Below are 16,919 nucleotides of genomic sequence, written 5' to 3'. Positions count from 1 at the left end.
TGCTTTCAGGGCACATTCCTTGTTAGGACCAGTCACAATCTGGGCTCAGTGAGAGTCTATCCTTCCTGAGATGTGAGTTGTACAAAAGTCTCTTGCTCCCTGCCAGTTCTCAATACCAGCTGCAGACACAGCAACATTTGATCCATTGGCTGCTGTCCTGTATCTGCAGTTCATCTCAGGTTCTCTGGGCACTGACATCCCTAGGGAATCACAAGGGTGTAGGGCACTGGAGCTCCTGTTCCAGCAATTGCAGCAAGAGCCCTGCCTTAACAGTGCTAGTGCCAGTAGCCTCTGCACCCACTCCAGCCTTGTAGTTTCTTACTTTTCAATGCTCTTCTTCAGTCAGCCATTTCCTAAACAGACAGTTCCATGGGACACCTCTTCTGTGTCCCAGAATGACCTAGGAAAGCATGAGCAAAGGCTATCACAAGGCACCACTGGGAGTTGAACCCAGAATCACCTGTTCATGAGGCAGGTGCTTTAGCCAGCAAAGCCATGGTGCCAACTTCCAATAGCTCTTTAAAACAGTTACTTGTGGTCCCAAACAACATCTTTGACTCCCAAAATGCAGCCATTTCCCTCCAGCCTTCCAGCCCTGGCAGTGTCTGGCTCCCTGGGCACAGAAAGCTACAGCTCCATGGGCAGAGGGCTTTGGCTTCCTTGACCATGGGATGTTGTTGAAGGAAGGGCTACTCAGTAGGGAAGAGATTCACCTGTGGAGGAAGGGGAAAAGAGTATTTGGATGCAGACTGGCTAACCTAATAAGGAGGCTTTAAACCCGGTTTGACGGGGTAGGTGTCCAAAGCCCACAGGTAAGTGAATAACATGGGCACCTGGGAGATAGGCCAGAAATGGGAGAGAGCACAGGCTGTAACTGCAGAGATAAAGGAGGGACGAGGGACCACTGGAAAGAAAAATCTAATCTGTGTCTTAGATGCTGGTATAGACACACAGGAACGATTAGTAATAAGCAGGAAGAAGTTGGTATCACAGGGACTTGGTGGGATAATACACAGGACTGGAATATTGTCACAGAAGGGTAGAGCTTGCTCAGGAAAGGTAGACAGGGAAAAAGGGAGGAGGGTTTCCTTTATCTATGAAACATGAAAATATTTGACCTGAGGTGGGGATGGACACAGGAGACAAACCTGTCGGAAGTCTCTAGGTTAGGTTACAAGGGGTAAAACCCAAGGGTAATGTCACTCTAGGCATCTATTACAGACACCTCCCCAGGCAGAAGAGATGCATGTGGCTGGGAAGAGACAGTAGCCGGGTCTCCGGCAAGAAGAGAGGAGAGGAGTGGCAAGTTCCCAGCCCAGGTCCCAGCTTCCTGCAGGCTGCCATGCTCAGCTGCCCCCCTCTTCTGGGACTCCCCTGCCTCTGAGCCCCCCCCCCACACACCATTTCAGAGATGGGTTGAGAGCGACATCCACACATGCAGGGCCCTCTGTGAGGTGCTTCCTGTGACTAGGGAGTAAAGGAATGTGCAGAGCCTGCTGTATCCCTCTGATCTCCCCTGGGCAGCTGAGATTGAGAGGAACACAAATCCTCCCCCCCCCCCGCCTCACCCCCTGCCAAGAACCTCAGCTGTGGCTTAACCCTAGTTCCAGAGGGAAGAGGCCAATGTGAACAGCCGCATGGCAGCAAGGGAATACACACAGCCCCTCCTACACTCAGACCTCTCCATACCCTGCCCTTTGCCCAGAACCTCAGCCATGGCTTAAACCTGCTTCCAGAGAGAAGAGGCCAATGCAAAGAACCCCATGGCAGCAAGGGAGTCAGCACGTTGGTGGGTGGAGCAGGGAACTGGGGCAGATCTTGGCTCTAACTTGCTGAGTGACCTTGGCCTGCTCAGTGAACCTCTCCCTGTCTCCATGGCCCTGTCTGTACAGCAGGGACAGCAACATTCACAGGCCCCACAGGAGGATGCTAGTTTGATGGTTCACCCCATTGCCCAGCAATGAGCCCCCTGTGCTCGGGGAGCCAGGTTTGCTGTGTGAATTCTGTGTGGCAGGTAGCATCGGGCCTGGGCACTGGGATTATTTACCAGTTTCCCTGGCCCTGTAGCAATGTTGACTTCATATTTGTGAGGGCCGAGTGGTTAAGGTGTCTCTGCACAGGTTCAAACCCTGATCACAGTGGGGCCTGTGTTTTGGCCACACCCCTAACCAGGGCAACAAGCTACACAACCCCTGAGACACTCCCGATTATTGTTCCCTCTAAAAGTTTCCATCCGTGAGGTGAGTTTTGTCTTGTGCACCAATATTGAGATCACGGGCACCTGTTCAGATGTGTGCCCTATGGCACACGCCAATTACTAACAAATATCTTAGATGAGGGGTTGGTAACCCATGAGGTAAGTTGAGGTCAGTAACATGGAGTCAGCAGGCCTAAATAGAGGCCTATAACATGAAAACAGCAACAGACCTGCAATCTAGTGAGCAAAACTTTGGTTCAGTAACAGGAACCAAGAAAGAGGCCCTATTGATAAATTGTGTGATTGTTTAAGTTAGGTCGAGCATGGAAGGACACAGGGAGGTACTGGGTACAGACTGTAAGCCAAAGGGGAGTATTGGAACATCTTAATAAGAAATGTCTTGGTACAAAAACTCCCTAAAAACTAATGCACATATCAACCTAGGTTCAGGACCAGGTCTAGATTGACAGCATGAAGGATAGTAAGTAAGCCCCTCTTCCATAAGGTGAGGGGTGGTAACTAGGGCTGTGTCTAGAATACAGGGTTTTGTCGACAAAAGTGGACTTTTGTCGACAAAACTATACCTGCGTCCACACTGCCTTTGAGTTATGTCGACATAACGTCGACAAAACTCAGCAGTTTTGTCGACGTATGTAAACCTCGTTCTACGAGGAATAACACCTTTTGTCGACAGAGTTCTGTCGATAGAAGTCATTATTGCATCTACACTGTCCTTTGCATCCACACTGTTATGTCGACAAAGCGGCTTGCTTTGTCAACAGAACTGGATGTAGTCTAGACACTCTATGTCGACATAAGTTTTGTCGACAGATTCTGTCGACAAAACTTATGTCGATGTAAGCGTGTAGTCTAGACATACCCTAGACAACAGAGGGTGGTACATAAAGAAATGATGTAAGTTGTTTGTACCTGTCTATAAAAGGACAATGCAGAGGGTGCTCTCCGGCTGACCTTGGGGGGTGCACTAGGCGCCTGAACAGCAGGTGTCATTGCCTAAACTTACAGGCTGTGTCTACACTGGGCCACTTATTCCAGAAAAGCAGCTGCTTTTCTGGAATAACTTGCCTGCTGTCTACACTGGCCACTTGCTTTTCCAGAAAAGCACTGACGATCTACTGTAAAATTGTCAGTGTTTTTCCGGAAAAACTATGCTGCTCCCGTTCGGGCAAAAGTCCTTTTCCGGAAAAACCGTTCCGGAAAAACCGTTCCGGAAAAGGGCCAGTGTAGACAGCACAGTAGTCTTTTCCGCAAAAAAGCCCCGATCGCAAAAATGACAATCGGGGCTTTTTTCCAGAAAAGCGCGTCTACATTGGCCACGGACGCTTTTCCGGAAAAAGTGCTTTTCCGGAAAAGCATACTTCCAATGTAGACGCGCTTTTTCCGGTAATACTTATAACGTTTTAAGCATTTCTGGAAAAGGGTGCCAGTGTAGACGTAGCCACAGAATGCACAGTAGCTTAACTTTGACTAACTGCTGTTAATATCTGTTATATGGCAATAGGCCTGCCCGGTGTTGGTACCTTGTCAACGCGGGCCATAGTGCCCAGTGGTGTAACATTGTACTGATCTCTGTTACCAACTGGTAGAGCTTCGCATTTGACAATAAACCTGCTCAATTGATTTCAAACCTTGCCTGCATCTGTCATTTCCGGGGCCTGTCAGAGATCTCTTGTGTTGACCCAAGTGCACGGGGTCTAACACTCTAGATAAAGGGAGTACCGATTGTTACGCACGCAGCCGAAAGTTTAGTATCACCGATGGAGTAGAGGTCCTGTCAGGAGCACGCCGGGACAACCCTGACCAGACGACGCTGACACTGACAGTCCAGACCACCGAAGGTACCAAGGTACGAAAACACCGAGGTACGACACTGGTGACCCCGACCTCTGATCTGGTAAGAAGGCTAACAGTTCTGTTTATCTGTTTGCAATCTAACATCTAAAATGGAAGAAAATCACGAGTTAAGTAACCCCCATCTACATTCCCTTAAAATCCCGGTAGGTTTTGTTGAAATATGGACCCATTGGATTGCTAAAAAAGAAGGACCATATGAGTTTAAAAAAGAGTATGAGGAAACATGGACTGGTATATGTACAGCAGGGGGCACAAATTCCTCTCTGGGGGGGGGCCTGCAGAAAAGGAAGCCAAAGAAGAATTGTGAGGGTTTTATTGCAACCAATCCATCCCCAGCAGGTTCCACTAAAATTTGAACTCAGCTTGCAGGACTCAGAGTCCAGAGTGCTGCCCCTTATACTGTGGGACCTACAACCATTGGTATTGCCTTAGTTGGGCCGAACTGGATCCCTAGCCCAGGCCCACTGGGACCAACTTTGCTTGTTTTCCTTCTACCTAGAGCCCCCTTCTTCTCCTGGGCTGTAAGGAGCATCCCTGAGACAGGCAAAGGACTCTGCCTCCCCACAGCCAGCCCTACCCCACAGGCTTTGGCAGAACAAGGTGGGGCTCTGTTCACTTCACTGAGGTGCTGAGGTTCTGTCCTGCCCCTTCAGTTTGGCTTCCCTCCTCTGCCCCATTCCTGCCTTGCAACCTCCTTGGGCAAGCTACCAGCTCCTCATTTCCTCACCAGCCCCTTGATATTTGTAGCTCAAATCTGGAGCTGCTGTGGAAGGAGGTGAAGCTACACAAGCTGATGGGGGACAATCAGTGGGCGGAGGGTTAATTTTTCTCCTCCCTGGGCTGATGTGGATAGAACTGAGAAGAAGAAAATCCTTTTCCCTTCTCCTCAGAAGATAGAAATTGAAGTTTGTTCTCTCTTTGGCTCTACTAAATCTGGACCCCCAGGACTAGACTTTTTCTTTTAAAACCCTGGTGAAAGCTGACTGAATTGCTTGTAGGCTGTGAATGTGAGTTAAAGAAGGGCATCACCCAGCATAGGGCTTAAACCCATGAACCTGAGATTAAAAGTCTAACGCTCTACCAGCTGAGCTAGTACAATTGATCTCCTAATACTAGATCATAGCATAGAAGGAGCCAAGTGTTCTCAACTACCTGACTCAAGGCTCTGTCTTGCCCCTAAGAGGGGGAGTTCTGATCTGTGGGGAGGTTTGAGCTCAAATCCCACTCCTGACACACCCACTTCTTTCCCCACAAGGAATGGTCCCTTTTCCATCTCTCCAGTGACAGGAGAAGGGGCCAGTGTCAGGATTTCTTTTAGCGCAGCAGCAAGGGGAGATGGAGGAAATTCAAACCCCTTTGCAAGCTTTGTTCTCATGGCACCAAGTGTGACAGGAGGGGTGTGAGCTGGGGAGCCTGCCCACTCCCCAGAAGGGGCATTTGGGTGCACTCGGGGACAGCAAGAATTCAGTCCCTCAGGCCACTGCATTGGGGACAATGTGTGAGCGCTCCCATAAGCATTTTCTGCTTCCACTGGAGAAGGCAACTGGGCAGAACTGCTCTGTAGCCCAAGTCCCTTTCAGCCCCAGGTGCAGGAGGTAACAGAGAAAGGAGGAAAGTCCATGGCCAAAGCTTCCTCCCAGCAGTCTGGCCCTGCACAGAGTCTGTGCATGATGGAGCCTCATGGCCAAGTGCTTTAGGCAATGGACTACTAACCCATTGTGCTCCTCATGCCTGAATTCAAATCCCACCCTCATTGGTGTTTGCAACCCGGTGTCTTACCTCTCCCAGAACTCTCTTTAGTTCAGTACCAGCCCCACCTGTAACCCTGCCTGCCCCAGCCCCCTCTCACTGCAGCCAGGGGAAAGGGGAAATCTCCATAGAGACAATCCCAGATGGAGCCCTCAAGGGGAAACCTCACAAAGGAGATGCCAGGACATGGGGGGTCTCTGAGATGGCCCCAGCCCTGCAGCCTGTCCCACCTGGCTGTTGCCATGGACCCGCTGTTAGGTCACTGCCTCCCAACCAATGAGCTGAGGTGCTGCACAAGGCCCTTGTGATGTCACTGCTGGCTGGCAGGGCTTATGCTACCCCTGGGTCACCTCTACTCACTCAGGGAATGTCAACATTACGAGAGTCTCACACAATAGCTCCCAAAATAGCTATTTTGAAATAGTGCATCCACACTACAGGGAAGCCTCAAAATTAGTTGGAGGCCAGCTCCCCTAATGTGAACATGCAACTTCAATATAGAGCCCCTGAAACACTGGGCACAAATTACTTGAAATGACTTGGGGGAGTAATTATTTCTAAATAGCAGCAGTGGAGTGTCCACACTCCTGCTATTTCAAAATAGTGCAACCTCTGCAACTCCTGCAGCCAAGGAGAGTGACCCTCCTCTCCACTCCCTTGGGATAGGCAATGGCAACACAAGGAGCAGCTTCTTTCCAAACCCTAGAGAATGGTTCTGTGTTCCTGCCCCCCACATCTGGCTGTCTCCAGCCCAGCTGGGGCTTCTTCCCTACCCCCACTCACATCACTTCTTCCCCAGTCTCTCTGACAGTTCTAACCCAGCAGCCCCATCTCTGCCCCTCAGGGCCCCTCTGTCCCTCCCAGGGTTCTTTCCCCACATCCCTGGGGCTGCAGGGAAGGGGAGGGCCTCTGGGTAATCATAGATCAGCAACTGGGGAGACAGGAGCCCTTTGGGGTGCAGAGCTGGGCCAGACATCAGGGAAGAGGCAGGGCTGTGTCTGGAGCAGCCCATTTCTTCACTCCTGTGGCTGTTCCCCCTCCCCCGGTCTCAGTGACACTGTCTGAATCCGGGAGCAAGCAGCGCATTCTGTGGTTTCCAGGGCAGAGACTGCATCCATCCAGGGCCATTTGTTGTTGGGCATGGGGCCCCCACTCCACCCCTACCCCAAACTCTGCCCCATCACAGCTCCACCCCTTCCTACCCCCAGTATCCCCTCGCCAAGGCTCTCTCTGTGAATGAGAGCCAGGGGGTTACCTGGGGCCTGGTGCAGGGCAGCAGGTGTCTACCCCCCACACTCACCACGACAGCAGGAGCTGGAGCAACCCAGCAGCTGGCTGCAGTAAAGCAGAGCATAACAGGATGGGAGATGGCAGCATTGCAATGCGGGCTTCTGGGTTGTGAGTGCAGGGGAGCCCAACTCCTGCCCCCACCCTGCACCAGGCCCCCCAATGATAACCCCAGGTAGAGACCCCACACAACCTCCAGTCACCCAGACTGCAGGGCAAAAAGTCCAGGGGAAGAGGCCATGGAGACTGCATAGGCCTAGCAAGGCTGCTTTCAGGGTCTTCAGTGGGATGTTCTTTCTCTTTTGCCCTCCCCCTCATTTCAGGGGCACAGTCTGAGGCAGGCGTCTGTAACCCAGAGCTGGAACCAGGGTCGGATTCTCTCCTCAGGGAGGGAGCCCAGTGGGAAAGTGAAGACTGGGGCCTCAAACAGCTTCGATAAATGTCACCTGCCCCCAGTCATAGTCCAGACAATCCCGGATCCTGCTGGTGCGTAGGTACAGGGGCAGGAGGGTGAGAGGGATGGTGAGAGCACAAAGATGACCTGACAACCGCTCCACATCCCAGATCCCTTGCTCAGGCCTAACACAGATCTGTTCCTTCCTGCTCACAGACTTTCTAGCTACCCCCATGACCCAGTGCTCCAGCTCCCAGTACCCCACCTCCAGCTCCCAGTAATGTCTCCCCAAAGCCCTCACAGCCCAGCACACAGGGCTCAGAGTCAAATCTCTGAGAGGCATCAGGCACTCGCTGTGGAGTATTTGTCCAGCTCACATGTTTCCGATCCTCAGACAGGACTAGCTGGGGATTTGCCATGTCTGGATCCAGAGTCACAGTCGCTGGGGAGAGAGAATCAGAGTGTGAGGGACAGAGCTCAGCTCCGGGGATGAATGGGGCCATTTCTCACCCTTCCCAGCAGCCCTGTTCTGGTTGGGACAGGTCTGGGCCCCAGGAGCTGAGACCCACCCCTACTGCAGCCTCCACTCCCAGGCCAGGGCACAGAGGGGAGGGGGCAGTGCTGGAAAAGAGCTGGCTCGGCACAGAGGGGAGGGGGTGGTTTGGGTGGGGCAGCCCCAAGAGAAAGGAGGAGCTGCCAGCATCAGGCAGAGCATCACCCCAAGGCAGTGAGCAGCTCCAATGGGAAAGCCCAGCCCTGCCCAGAAGAAAGGCTGGATGGGGAAGAAGATCAATGGGGGGTACAGCAGAGGGAGGTGGCCACTCAGGGCTCCATGTGGGAGCTGCTGTAGCCAAACAGGAACCCCCCCTTGTAACATCCATTTTTGCTTGCCTGGAGCATGCAGGGCACACAGAACAGAAGGCCCAGGCTGTGTGACCGTGAATGGCTATAAACAGAGATATGCCAATTGCTGACCAAGAGGCTGCTGAAGAGTGCCCTTGACTTAACCCATATTGATACGAACACACAGCCGTCCGCGGGGGGAGGAATCTCTCGCCCAGTAAAAAAACGTCTAGTATGCACAATTCAGTTATCTCTCTTGTAAGTGTAAATTAACTTGAAACTTGCTTGTAAGAACTGGTGCCACAAAACGAACCAGTACAATTCGGCATCTTAGATAAGAAAGAGGATACGGGCCCCCAGGGGTATAAAGATGGGTCCAGCAGCATATTTACTCTGAGTGTCAATCTACAATCTATCTGCTGGTTGGATTAGGTGTTTGATCTCCCGAGGTTCCAAAGGGACACCCACCTTGTATTCGTCTTTCCTAGGAATTGAGAGACCGGCCCTGGCCTGACACGCTGGAGTCGAGAGGCACAGAAAGGGGTAACAATTGTACCTGGATGTGGTCCTTTGTCTTAAATGTACACATAGACTTAGAGCTCTTTAAAGATTAAGCTGTCACTTGGTACCATTATTTCTATTTTCTATCTTTATTTTCTTTGTAACTATTTTTTAAAATCTGTATTTGCTAACAGTTAAGAAAGAGAGCAATAGCCATTGTAACCATATGCTTTTATAAGTCTTTTTAATAAACCTGTAACTGTTTAAGATTTTAACCTGACTCCTTCAGTTGCTGTAATAGAACCAAGCACAATTTAAAAGAACTTCAGCCGGTCATAAAGGGACAGGCATAGAAAGAGCTTGGGCGTTTGGATCTGTGTCACTCCCAGGTGACAGATCCATTGGGGCACCTTTCAGCCTTTCTCAGGCTGCCCACTGCAAAGGAACCCTGTGTTCTAGCAGCTAAAATCTAAGGTGTAATAAGCTCTTCCTATATAAAGGGGCGTCTGTTGGCCTGCTGGCCACCCTCTGTGACGGGACCCCGGTCCTAGCAGTAAAGACACAGACATTAAACCTTTTCTTGGAAACACACACACACACACTGCCCTGACCGTCGGCTGACAGCTGTTCAGGGAGGGAGTTTCTGTGCAGCAACCTGGGCAGGAACTCAGCCCCAGGGCTGGTGTCAGGCGTGTTCGTGTAATGTCAGCTGGGGATTTCCCCCAGTTTCAGAACCTTGGTAGAATGGGGGGGAAGAGAGGGGAGGTCCCACAGCCTGTGGCCCTACCCCTCCATGGCCCTGCTCCCTTTTCCTCTTGTGAGTGAGGCCCTGCCTCCTGATCTGGCAGGGAGCCTTGGCCGCTGTGGGGACCCCCTGGCTCTGCCCCTAGCCTGGTACAAGGCTCCTTGGGGTGCACCATTCAGAGTAGGTGCAGGGTCCATGGCTCAAAGGGTAAGCTGGGCCCAAAATGGGGGGCAGGGCTTTAGGGAAAGAGGAGCTGGGGTGCGGCCAGTGGGAGGGGCCATCACAGGGAAGAAGGTGCTGCCTCAGGCAGGGCTGCCTTTGTGGTGGGAAGCTGATCAAGGGCCCCACCACAAAGTGCAGCCACAGCCTGCAAAGCTCAAAGCATGGACAAGGGCTGCAGTTTGTGGGCCCCAAACTATCTCCATATGAGGAAATAGGGTGGCCTGGTCATCTCACTTCTTCAAGTGGGAAGCCCACAACCCCCCGGTCACATCGGATCCCGTGCCCCTGGGTCTCCTCACCAATAAACGGGTTAGTTTTGGGACTCTGTGTGCCGTGGTCACTGGGGGTTTGGTAACTTTAGCTTCAATCCCATGAAGATGTTTTCACTGGAATTTTCTCATTTAAAGAATCCCCACCTGCAAACCCATTGCCTGTGTCTAGACTGGCCAGTTTTTCTGGAAAATCAGTCACTTTTCTGGAAAAACTTGCCAGCTGTCTACACTGGCCACTTGAATTTCCACAAAAGCACTGACGATCTCATGTAAGATTGTCAGTGTTCTTGGGGAAATACTATGCTGCTCCCGTTCGGCCAAAAGTCCTTTTGCACAAAAGGGCCAGTGTAGACAGCCCAGATTTGTTTTCCGCAAAAAAGCCCCGATCACGAAAATGGCAATTGGGGCTTTTTTGCGGAAAAGTGTTGAAGGATAAACTTAACTGTTGTCAGTATGACCCCTGCTGTGACCTGGATGTTAAGTCTGGTCTTTGTAAAGAGGTACGTGCTTGAACACAGGTATACAAAAGGAGGGGACAGGTGAAACTGGTTTGAACCTGTTGTTACGGCTGCAAAAGAACTGTGAGGGGACAAATGATGATTGGAGGGAATTTGGTGCAAAGGGGCATGACCTGTATATGCATGCAATTGTAAGTGGTCAGTAAAAGAGGGGTAATTACCATGTAAGAAAGTACAAAAGACCTTGCCTTTTGTTTGGGCAGTTGCAGAAACTTTGCAGAAACTTTTCCTGAGTATCCTGAAGATTTTTGCCCTGGAATGCATTCCTGAATAAAGCTGGTTGCTTAAGAAGGGTGTCTGGAATTGATTTGGTAGGGGTTTTGGGCCCCCATCCAAACCCTCGGATTAAATTCTCCGTCAGCGTCCATGCCAATCTAGACGCTCTGTTCCAAAAATGCTTTTAACGGAAAACTTTTCCTTTAAAAGCATTTCCGGAAAATCATGCCAGTGTAGATGTAGCCACCCTGTCTGAAAGCTCCCAGGGATTTTCCTCTTGCTCTCTCCAGTGCAGAGGGCAGCGTGTCTGGTGGGGGAAGGGATCAGAGAGGTGAGACTTCAGGCTTTCATAACAGCACCCCCACTCCACACTGCTAGAACTGCATTTCAATTATGACAGAGGAACAGACCAAGACAGACAGAAGTGATCAATAACAGAAGATTTCTGGTTTTTTTGTGCACTATTCTTTACTAGAAGATAGAACTGGTGTGACTCGGCTCCTTAATTCATTTCTGTGGGGTTTTTTAATAAAAAGAAAATGTCTGTGGTTCATTTAAATCATTGATCTGGGGCGGTGCTGCAGATGAGGGATCCTGCAAGAAGACTGGCCTGGGGAGGACAACCCCAGCCCTCTCTTACTGCACTAGCTTTGGGCCAAGAGAAACCCCTCTCCATGGCTGCTGCAGCCCCGGTGCATGTCCCCCCGCTGGGGAAGCTCCAGCTGGAGTGAGGAGTGCAGCAAACTGTGCACTTCCCCCTCACTCGCTGACGAGGAGGAATTGCCAGCAATGCTCCTGTATGAATCGGGGGTAGAGGGAGTCTGAGCCTCCCTGCTCCCGGTACTCACTAAATGGCACCTAGGTGGTGGGACTCTCCGGTGTGGGACAGTCCTGGAGTGGGGACTGTGCTCTTTGCCAGCCCCCTTCACCTGCCTGGTTACTGAGTCTGTTTTCTGGTGTCACAGGAAGCAATCCCATTCTGTGCACATCCCACTGTCCTGGCACAACCAGACCCTGACTCTGCTTTGAGCTAGAACAAGAGGAAGCCATGCACCGAATATAGCCATCCTGGCTCTTACGCTTTAGGAGTAAGATGGGCTAGGGACAGTTCTAAGAAATGGCCTTTAGTTGACAGCTTGTAGTTCAAGGGGTTGAGTCTCCATGGCCAACTCACCCCTTGGCTTCCAGGCGCTGAGGGACAGGAGGTTCCCAAGGGAAGGGCTGTAGAAGTCTGCCCACTAGGGACTACACTGAAATACCAGCTCCCCACTTCCCAACTCCTTCCCCATAGGTCTCCAAACAGCTCTCGGGTGGGACACTCTTGGTCCCTGCTGCCCTGGGCTGAATGTGCCCAGTGCCCAGCAGTGCCAGGCCCATGTCCCACTCCACAGCCCTGAGGCAGCCAGTCCCCATGGAGGTGACAGCTCCAGGAGACACTTGACGTCGGACTGTGTCCTGAATGGGGAATTCCAGAGTCTGCTGGGCCAGGGGGAGACCCTCAAAATTAAATGAGTCAGAGACATTTCTATCCAACATGTGACCTTCCCCACACACTTTGCTCTAGCCCAGTGGTCACCAACCAGTCAATCAGGATCTACTGGTAGATTTTAGAGTCTCTGACAGGTGATCCTGATGGGTTTGGCCAAGTGGCTACCAAGTGTCAGCACTTCAGCTGCCCCTCCCCCCAGTGCTGCTCATTTCTTGCCCTTTGCCGTGGAGATTCCCCTCCCCAGGAGCCTCCTGCTTGCAGTACAGGGAAGGGGTTGATGTCAGGGTGCCCCCTCCCACACTGTGTTCTATCTCCACAGAATGGAGGGGGCCTCAGAGGTGTAGCAAGGGCATTTGGGTTTGAGGTAGACCCTGGATTGCACTTTAATTCAAAAAGTGATCTTGTGCTTAAAAAGGCTGGAGACCCCTGGGGAGATGTTGTGCAAAACCAGTTCCAAGCTCCTCCCCTGCGTTGTGCAGTGTGAGGGGGAGTGAGAGCCACCTACTTGCTCAAAGTGCTTCTGGCATCCTAGAGGAGAGAGAGAGAAAAGAATCTCAGCCCCATCACACACACACAAGGGATCCAGGGAAGGGATTTTACAAACATGGCAACAAGGGCCCTCCCCTGGCCTCAGGGCCATGGATCCCCTGAGAAAACATGCTTTGCCATCTCTAATAGCTCTGTGTCTGCAAAGCAAAACAGTCACTCACATGGCAGTAATGCACAGGGCTCACCAAGCGGCAGCAAGCCCTGCTCGCCAGCCACATGGCTCACCATGTTGTGCATGCGCAGACAGCGCTGCGGCGCAGTGCCACACTATAATCTACTCGCCCATGACAAATACATACATTGTTGAACCCTGGTAACGCACATGCCAAGTTACACTCAGATCTGATGGCTGGACCCCAGTACCAGTGGTTCAAGAGCCTCCCTTCCCCATGTGGGGACCTGGAATGTTTCTCCCTCAGTCTCACCTGCAGGAATTCACTCGCTGGCTTCTGACACTTTCCCTCCAGCTCACTGATCTGCTCGCTGAGATGGGAAATCTGCACGGAGAGTTTCCCCGACAGTATCAGTCTGGAGCCTCCCAATCTCCTCGTCCAGCTTCTCCAGCTGGACCAGCAGGTGTCGCTCTTGTTCCTTCAGGAACTGCCACAGCTGCTGAAACTCGGCCATAACCTTCTGCCTCTCAGCTTGTGTCTGTTTCTGTGGGTACGTCTAGACTACAGGCTTTTGTCGACACTATCTGTTGACAAAACTTCTGTCGACAAAGAGCGTCTAGACTACATTCAGTTTTGTCGACAAAGCAAGCTGCTTTGTCGACAAAACCCTGTAGTCTAGACACAACCCTACGTGCAATAACACCTTCTGTCGATAGAACTCTGTCGACAAAAGGCGTTATGCCTCGTAAAATGAGGTTTACCAGCGTCGACAAAACTGCTGAGTTCTGTCAATGTTATGTCGACAGAACTCAGCAGTAGTGTAGACGCAGGTATAGTTTTGTTGACAAAAGTCCACTTTTGTCAACAAAACTCTGTAGTCTAGACACACCCTGTATGAAAACAGGGAAAAGGCTGGTCGGGGCATTGATGGAGCCTGGGACCCTTTTATGGGGAGCTGAGTGCACAGCAGGAAGAGCTTCTCTGAAAACTCTCAGATTACTAACATTTAACTCCACCTTGTTATCCCCGAAAGTCCTGTCCCCATGTCTGCCATGGGCAGCATGTTCTGTTATTCCTGGGCACTGGGAATTCAGACCCAGAGCAGCAGGAGGCAGGACTCAGCACCACCCAGACACAGATGCCAGGGGAGAAAAAACAAAGATGTTAATACAGGAAATGGGCAGACCCAGCAGACAGCCCTTCCCAGGGACATTGCAGGTCACTGGGGGAGGATTTCTGGGGAAACCACAAGGCTGGACATTCACTTATCTCCTGCCATGGAAGCTCAGGGCCTGTCTGCACATGGATCTAACCCAGCAATCCATGGTCATGGAGAAACTCGCTACCTCCTCAAGGCCACACAGGAGCCTGCACAGAGAGCCCTCACACTGCCTGACCCTGCCGATCCATAGCCACCAGAGGTGTGGCCCCCCACAACCTGCTGCACAGGAAGGCCCTGAACCTGGTGCACAGCTGAGCCTGAACCTGGGAGGGTGGGGGAGCTTGTACTGCATCTTCCCCTACCCCCTCCGGTTTGGGGCCGGGCCTTTGCATGCACTAAACCACCAGCAGAGATGGAGGAGGGCCAGGCTGGGGGCAGAGAGGTGGGGAGGAGGTTCCGGCCAGAGGTGGTGGGTGGAGGAGAAGCAGGTGAGCTGAGGGATGATAGAGGAAGCAGAGGGGGATGAAATTGGCATCCCCATAGAATGGTGTCCTCCCCCCGCTCCCTTGCTACACCACTGATAGCCAGAGGCACTTACTAGATACTCCTGGCTTCTCCCCTGTCCCCTCACTTTCCATCCCAGCAGCTTTTCTCTCTCTCCCCTCAGAGTCTTCAAATGGGCCTAACACGTTTCCTGAAGAACCAGAAATGAGCTGGGAGATTTCATTGTGAGAGCTGAGAGGGGTGTGGAATGGGGCATTTTTCCACTCACAGCCCAAGATGACTGCTCTTCCTAATGGCTTGGTGACATCAAGGTCTGAAGAAGATGAAAGCCTATCAGTACAGACTAAGTGTGTTTTATATTCTCACTGTTACCCCTTCAGGTTGGGTCTTTTTATTAATTAGACAGAAATCTCAATCATCATAAAGCTGGATTGGTGTGTACTGGTGGATTAGTGGCACAGCGTGTCACATGGGCGTGAATCAATAAACCTGTTGTAAAGAAGGTTTAACAAACAAATGCAAATTTGATCTAAATTTACCACCCTGGTTGAACTATGGTCTGGAAGCTCAGTCCTAAGGCAAACCCCATGAGATGTCAGGAGGTGATTTGCCTGGCTTCACACTGCACAGTCCCAGTTCTGTGGGGCTCTGTCCCTGCCTGCTGGGGACTCAGCCCTGGACGTGTCTGGTGAGAAAGGGACAGGAGGAGACTGAGGCTGCAGCAGAACACCTGTGAGGGTGGGGGCAGAAGGGGGTGGCACCTCCACACAGAATGCTGTAGGTGGGGATAGCCTGACAAAGTCAGGGACAGGCCCACAGAGGCCAACCAATGCAGGTGGGGGTGGGTCCAGCAGGCAGGCACGGGGGGAGGGGGGAGAAAGGGTGTTCTGTGGATGGGTCAGTGAGCTCCTCCACCCCCCCAAATGAGATATGCAGGTTTGTATAAGGAATGATGGGGGGCTTGCCAAGCACTGTCCTAAACCCCTGCAGTGGCAACACCCCCTGGGAAAGTACCTGCTGCCCCACTCCCTGCTACAGCTCTGGGCAGCAGTGCCCTGCTCCAGGCAGGGTTGTCCCCTCATTGTGGTTTATGCCCCCTCATTGGTCCCTAAGGACCAATAACTGTGATGCAAATAAAAATAGCCAATTCCCTTAAACACCCTTCTGTTAAAAACCAGAGACTGGAACTTTCCCATCTGCGGTGTCACAACCCAGCCGGCAGCTCTTCTCATCCACACCTCACTTAACTGCTGCCCTTGTGTGCAAAGTTCCCACATTTCCACAGCAGGGGCTGCCTTAGAAAAGGGGTCAGCATTTCAGAGAAAACTTTCCCAGGGCAGGTATGTTTAAAGACTTGGTATATTGCAGCTGTTGCCCTCCCCCTTCCCACCGGCCACCAGAACCTTTCTTTTCTTACAGCCTCTCCCAGGCAAGGCAGGCTTCAGCTAGCTGGTGAGTGGCATTGGGCCAGGAAAATTGGCTAGTGACTAAAACCCAGGGTAATTCCCCAGCAGACAGGGCAGCAGCTCCCTACCTTGTACTCCTGGGCAGCCTTCTCCAAAGGAACCACTGTGTGTGTGGTGCACCCCGGACTCTCTGCAGATCACACAGATGGGGGCTTGATCCTCCTCACAGACCAGCTTCAGCGCCTCCTGGTGCACCCCACACACCCCGCCCGCTCCCTACACTGCCTGCAAACTGAGCTGACTAGTTCTACCATATTCGCCAGCTGCCTGTTGGGCCGGAGGGGGCCCTGCTACACCGGGGCCCTACACTGCGGGCAGAAATCAACTAGACCGGGTCCCCACCAGCACCGGCTGAGGCAGGCGCGACAGAAATGGTGCCCGCGAGCTGTGACCACCGGGTCCGTGAAATACTCCGGGCAGAGGGGCACGTGGCTTCCTCCCGGAGACTCTCCAGGGCCCCCGCCCCCAGCCACCCGGCTGCGAGAAATGCTCCGCCAGAGCTCAGGCCCCGGGACAAGCCCCGATTTCACCCCCCTGCCCTCTGGGGCAGTCCCGGCTACAGCAGCACCACAGCTCGCGTGCGCAGGGACCCACCTACAGACCCTACCCCCCCCTTTCCTCCTCTCCCCGGCCGCTTTTCAGTGCGTCCCGCGGCCTCCTCCCCTCCGTCACTCCCTGCCCCTGCTCAGGCCCCGCCCACCCCCATTGCGATTGGCCCCGGGGCGGAGTCCATAGTAGCGTCTGAATCCGCGCGCGGGCAGAGGGAGGCGTTAGTTTCTCCCCCTCCCCCGGCCCGTGCGCTGTTACTGCGCATGCG

At 52.4% G+C, this 16,919-nt stretch overlaps 1 long non-coding RNA gene across 1 annotated transcript; it reads right to left on the bottom strand.

Annotated features, from left to right (window-relative positions):
* Positions 1–503: 503 nt before the first annotated feature.
* Positions 504–16,758, bottom strand: LOC149522254 (uncharacterized). The gene is made up of 2 exons (XR_016347388.1): positions 16,171–16,758; positions 504–13,554 (listed from the first exon to the last, which is right to left on the bottom strand). It is a non-coding gene; the product is annotated as an uncharacterized LOC149522254 (long non-coding RNA).
* Positions 16,759–16,919: the final 161 nt, after the last annotated feature.

The sequence above is a fragment of the Pelodiscus sinensis genome, chromosome 19 (genome assembly GCF_052426305.1).
Source record: "Pelodiscus sinensis isolate ZL-2025 chromosome 19, ASM5242630v1, whole genome shotgun sequence".
NCBI classification, from domain to species: domain Eukaryota; kingdom Metazoa; phylum Chordata; order Testudines; family Trionychidae; genus Pelodiscus; species Pelodiscus sinensis.
This window is presented reverse-complemented; position numbering and strand designations above follow the sequence as displayed.